This window comes from Grammomys surdaster, unplaced genomic scaffold (genome assembly GCF_004785775.1).
Source record: "Grammomys surdaster isolate TR1022 unplaced genomic scaffold, NIH_TR_1.0 168, whole genome shotgun sequence".
In the NCBI taxonomy this organism is placed as follows: domain Eukaryota; kingdom Metazoa; phylum Chordata; class Mammalia; order Rodentia; family Muridae; genus Grammomys; species Grammomys surdaster.
Genome location: NW_021604616.1, coordinates 510,994 through 517,728, shown reverse-complemented (window position 1 = coordinate 517,728; position 6,735 = coordinate 510,994).

Genomic DNA, 6,735 nt, shown 5'->3' with positions numbered 1-6,735 from the left:
AGGAATCAGATTTTTCTACCAAATAAGGACTCCCACTTTTCAGTACTTATGAGGACAGTGATAGATATCTTCAGATGCAGCAAGGTGTTATTGAGGTAGTGAGAAGTGAAAAACAGTTATCAAATAAATACTTTACACATCATCTAGCCATTAAAAATAATATGTGCTGAATATGGATATACACACCAACATGAAAGAGTAGTATTGCCCAACTGAAATATGAGACTTATGTGAAATTTAAAACTTTTAGGAGTATCATTTTAAAAGAGAGAGAAAAAGGTGCAATTAATAATAATGACTTATGATACATTAATTTATATAGAAACTTACATAAATTTATAATTGATTTTTCATATTTAAATATAGTCTACCACTAATAGTGTATTTTAATGTTAATGCTATATACCACATGTTAGTGATAGATTTTATCGAATTGAATTCAATATTATTATTTCAACATGTAAACAGCATGGACTTCTTGATATTTTTATGTATTCCAAATAATTAATACTGGAAATTTGGTCAGATGTCTGAGGGAGGGAGCCTTGAGGGCACTCAGTGAGTGGAGATTTGAGTGAGGATCTGAGATGGGAGCCAGAGGGCCTTTGGAGAGCCTGAGAGAGTGAGCTGAGATGGCAGAGCAGGAGCTGGCCCCCATGGCTCTTCTCACTGGTCCTCCACCACACCCATCTCATTAACTCAGCCTCCCACACAGGACTCCCTTCCCTCCTCAGTCAACACTTAGGTTCTGTTTTAGTTCAGGTTTTTATTGCTGCAAGGAAACACCATGACTGAGAAGGAAATTGGGGAGAAATGGGTTTATTCAGCTTACACTTCCACATTTTAGTTCATCACTGAAGGAAATCAGAACAGAATTAAAAAAAACAAAACTAAAAAATAAAAAACAAAAAACAAAAACAAACAAACAAACAAACAAAACCAGGACAGGGTCCCAGAGGTAGCGGATGAGGAGACAATGGAGGGGTGCTGCTTACTGGCTTGCTCCTCATGGCTTGCTCAGCTTGCTTTCTTTTAGAACTCAGGACCACCAGCAGCCCAGGGATGGTCCCACCCACAATGAGATGGGCCCTCCCATATCAATCACTAACTATGAAAGTGCCCTAAAGACTTGCCTACAGGCCCATCTTATGGAGCCTTTCTCTTAACTGAAGTTTCTTTCTCTCAGATGACTTTAGCTTGTGTCAAGTTGTCATGGAACTGCAGTGTGAAATTCGTTCAAAGTAAGGAATTATGGTAACTTCCAAAATAATTTTAAAATGCAATAAAATTTATATGAATTCTAAATTAAAGTTGGTACTGTGTTATATTTGTAGGTTTTTACTTGAGTCATTTGATTTTCAACTTTCTCGTTTTTCAACTTTCTTGTTTTTCAACTTTCTCATTTTCTCATATTATTTTGACCTTACATGTGCAAACATACACACACACATATGTTTACATGTAATATTTGCATGTTTACATACGTGTGTGCGTGTGTGTACAGACCCTTGTGTGGGCCTCTGAAAAACTCATAGGCTCCAGCACCTGTGAGTGCACTACCCAGAAGTCATTGAAGCTCAAAGGATGATTGATCCAGGAACTATTCTAAGTGAGGTAAAATACATGCCAAACATGCACCTTGCAAAGAAACTGAAATTTCATGTCTATCTTTGTGGAAAGGTCCATCAGGTCAAGTTTCCATGTTCCGGCCCTGAGTAAATTCGTGTCCTGACTTCCTCCAGTGATGGACTACCATCTGGAAGTGTAAGCCAAATAAATTCTTTCTCCCCCAACTTACTTTTTGATCATGGTGTTTCATCACAGCAATAGTAACAGTAACTAAGACAACATCCTTCCCAAAAAACCAAACCAAACCAAACCAAACCAAACCAAAACCAAAACCAAAACCAACTGAAACCAGAATTTAATGTAGAATGAGGTTTTGTTTTGATGTTTTATATGATGTAAAGGGGTACTTCCATTATAAGAATACTCAAGGCCTGCTAAGGTCTCACTCCTAAAAACCCATTCCCACCCAGCTCATAATTGGCCCTTCCTTCCTGTGGGTAGGGGAATTCTATCTGGTGGACAGGGAAGTACTCTGGAAAGAGTCAGTGGGCTATTGCTGGGCATGCTAATTTGTCTGGAGTGAGAATTTTGGCCCATCAACCCTTTCCTTTATTTGAATATGTAAATATTATTGGAAAGATTACAGGAGATGACAAATCGGTCTGGTATCCAGAAGACTGATGATGTTTTCAAGGACAAATCCTTCTGATACCCAAAAAGGTATAGATATGCTCCATCCTTACACGCAGTGGAGAACGGGCCTGAAGAGACGGATGGGATCGAATTCGGGATGAAGGATTTAATCCAGAAATTCAAAATTTCAAGAAGCTTTGGAACGCCATACCTGCTGAGGGTTTAATTGGTAAATACAGTTGAATTCTTGCATCCCTAGCTGGTAGTGCTGCTTGGAAAAGTTACAAAACATTTGGGAGGTGGAGCTTTGCTGAAGGAAATACTTCACAGGGAGGGCTTTGAGGTGTCATATCCTGGACCTCACTTCCTAGTCTCGCTCTGCTTCCAGGCTACCAATGCAATGTAGCAACGGGTTATGCTCCTTCCACAATGCTGTCCCCGCCTGATGTTATCACCTAAGGAACTGTCAGCCAAAATAAAGCCAAAATGAGGTTTTGTGACTATTGTTTAGTCACAGCAAGAGAAGCGGAAACTAAGACAATAGTATAAATGTTTCATCAGTTGGTAGAATGATATACTGAAGGTGGTTTCACTAATTGGTAGATTACCATTCCCAATTCTTCATTTCCTTCCCTACGAGAGCATCATACATAACCCACACATAGTCATGTGACCTCCAGAGGTCTGTTTCTGCAAACTACACTTCCTGTTCCAGACCTGCTTGGTCATGTGACTTGTTTCTGCCAATGGAAACACAGTGATGCCCTGTCCAAATATTAGCAATGGGTTTTCACTTCCCTGCCTCAGAAGAATGTTGTGTCCCAAATAGGGTTTACACTGGTATCCAGAATGAGAAGTAACTCGGGACACAACGATGGTAACCAAACCCCAGCAAGTAGCAAATGTGTGGAAATAAATGTTTTTCCAAGTCATTGAAATGTAGGTAAAGCCACAGGAGAGCTGAGAAATACTGCTTTCCATGGGGAAAACTCACTTTGCTGAGAACATTCTCATAGTTTTTTATTGATGTAATTTGAAAAGGTTTCATATCAAGTAGCGGTAGAGACAACCAGCATGACAATTCTTCCTAAAATTATGCTCTATGAGCTATCTGCTATAAAGCAGTGCTTGAGTAGAATTTGACTTTTAATAAAAAGGTAGTTTTTGTGTGTCACTGTGCCATGGGTCCCAAGTCAGGATGCAGGGAGTGAGATCATGAACATATTTGAGAGACCAATAAAATTACTTATTGGTCCCTAACAACACTTCCTGGAATTTACTGATGTGGACATTTTACATTTCAATTGCAAATGTGACATTTTCCTTTTTGCCAGTTTTGCTAGAGTTAGGGATTCTTTACAACGTACTATCTGCACTTCATAGAAAAATCAGTGTTAAATAAGTCAGCTCATTCACCAATGGCCCAATTTAACATGGCATTTATTCTTACATGGTGTGATCCTGTTCTCTGAGCTCTCAAGAAAGTAAGTACCTTGGCTCAGAAAAATAAAGTCATTCTGAACATCTCTGCATTATCATAACATACGTATTTGTTTCCTAATTTATCTCTCCCTATATCTTTCATTGCACTCAGCAAAAAATGTATTGCTTGCTTATTACATGTCAAGTACCATTTTTACATCTCTAATACATAAGGAGAACAAGAGAAATCATGTCTTCTCCTGAGCTTAACCCCCTCACAAATTCTTAGGAAAATTGGTGCCTGGGTAGAGGGATTAGGAAGCCCTAAGACCATGAGTCAGGGCTGAGCTCAGAACACAGATGGAGTCCAAAGCAGAGTGTTGGGATCTGAGCCTCAGGGACTGGAGTCTAGACCAGAGTGCCTGTGAGCCACACCATTTTAACCAGTCTTCTATTGTTGTGGGGAGACACCATGACCAAGACAATTCTTATAAAAGAAAACATTTGACTTGGAGCTTGCTTAGAGTTTCAGAGGGTCAGTCCATTATCATCATGGCAGGGAGCATGGCACTGGAACAGTAGTTATGAGCTACATCTTGATTCACAAGCAGAGAGAGAGAGAGAGAGAGAGAGAGAGAGAGAGAGAGAGAGAGAGAAACATTAAGCCTGACATGGGCTTTTGAAACCTTAAAGTCCACTCCCAGTGACATACTTCATCCCACAAGGCCACACCTCCCACAAGTCTACACCTTCGCCTACAAGGCCACACCTCCTAGTCCTTTCATAAATTCCAGTCCCTGATAACTAAGCATTCAAATATATAAGCCTATGGGGCCACTCCTTTTTGTTTGTTGGTTTGTTGTTTATTTGTTTTTTAACTTTCTATTGATTCTCAGTGAGTTTCCCATCATTCACTTTCGTCTTGCTTATCTCCCTATTCTCTTATATCCACCCTTAGCTCTTGTAATTCCCTACAACTAACACACACACACACACACACACACACACGGGGGGGGGGGAGAGAGAGAGCGCGCACAATATCTCATAGTGGAAGCTGCAGTGTGTCACAGTGTATCCTGCTGTCCCAACATCTTCACTTGCAAATGTTCATTGCAAAGAGTCTTTTGTATGGTCTGAGGTCTCTGGCTTCTGTGACACCATCAATATGGAATCCTCCCTGAGACTCCTGCTGGTTATCCTGCTGTTGCTCTATGTCATGTAGATCTTGCAGCTTTGGTCAGCAACACTGCCCCTTCCACTTGTCTGTTCAAAGGTAATGTAGTTTGTGCAGTGGGCCAGGGTGGTAGCTGAGCTGCTCAGTGCACTAGCTTTCCCTATCCACCTGCACTGCTCTGGCTAGGCTACTCAATGTATTGGAGCCATTCTTATTCAGCCATCGCTCATTCTGAGACATTTAGATCTTGCTTTAAACATAGTATGAAACTTGGAAAGGTAATTCCAGTTGCTGGGAAAGGGACAAGAGAAGAGCAAGGGGGGAGAAGGGGGATTTGGTGTGGAGGGTACTGGAAAGCTACAGGATGACCTGAGTTGCATCTCGGGAAGGAGAAATAGTCACATCCAGGATGCATCTGGAGCATGGAACTTGCTGACAGGTTGGCTGCTGGGTGTGAGCCCCAAGAAGAGTGTAACCTCAGCATTTGGCTTGAGCGTCTGGAAAAACTGTGGCATGCTATTGGCTGGCATGGTGAAGACTAACAAAGAAGTAGATTATTTGGGGCTTGAAGGGGGGAGATTGCATGCCTTAGCATGTGGAAGTATTCTAGAGGCAAATATTTGTAACTGAGGCTGCCACTGGACATGGGTTTGATGCAGTGAAAGCTGTCTATTGTGTTTCCTCTAGAGTTGTATACTTCTGCCATAGCCACCTGAACTGTGTAGGCCACCTAAATTTAAGGCCAAACAAACTTTAAAATAAAAAGACTACCTTAAAGGTCTTTGCCTATGATAATCATTATAAGAAGAAGAAATAAAAAGACTCAGAGAAACAGCCATATCTGTGTGCATTGTATGTAAGCATTTATTATTCTCATTTTTATTGCTTGATGCTAATCCTGGTGACTCTACCTAATTGCTCTTTAGGCTGGGAATGCATGAGTTATAGCCTACTGGTTAAATCTGACTTTCTTCTTGATTTTGTAGATGAAGTTTCCTAACATATATTCATATCTGTTTATTGATACATTACTCATGGCAGCTTCCAAACTCCAATGACAAGGTCAGATAGGAAGGCTTTCAGGCCTCAAGTGGCTAACATAAATACTGTGGGGCCCATTCATGAAAAGGTTGCCACCCTTTGCTCTGTTAGAAGCAGCACAGGCCAACTTTCAAAGCCAATTTTCATACACAAGAACTACAAGGTTCATTTGAAATAAATTATTCTCTGTTCCTTCAACTGGTAATGATTTGTTCAGGGTACCAATTTGTTCAAGCTGGCATCATCCATGAAGACTCATGAATTTTGTTTGGAATTCTGGAATAAAATCCAAGATTTTCATGTGTGTTCCGAGTTTAGATAGATACCCTGCTGGTCATGGGGGAAGCTGTGATGGTTTGTATATACCTTGCTCAGGGGGTGGCACTGTTGGGAGGTGTAGCTTTGTTGGAATAGGTGTGGCCTTGTGGGTGTGAACTTTAATACTCTTGGCCTAGCTGCCTGGGAGTCAGTGTTGTATTAGCAGCCTTCAGATGAAGATGTAGAATTCTCAGCTCCTCCTACACCATGCATGCCTGGATACTTCCATGTTTCCACCTTGATGATACTGGACTGAACCTCTGAACCTGTAAGCCAGCCCCAGTGCAATGTTGCTTTTATAAGACTTGTCTTAGTCATGATGTCTTTCACAGCAGTAAAACCCAGACTAAGATAGAAGCCTTCTCAGGATGGAAAGCTTCATTTAGCTTCTAGATTGAAGTTACCACAACTCTGGAAAGAGAAAAACATTCTGGTGGTGGTTCTCTCTCTCTCTCTCTCTCTCTCTCTCTCTCTCTCTCTCTCTCTCTCTCTCTCTCTCTCTCTCCCCTTCCTCCCTCCCTCCCTCCCTCCCTCCCTCCCTCCCTCCCTCCCTCCCTCTCTCCCTCCTCCTCCTCCTT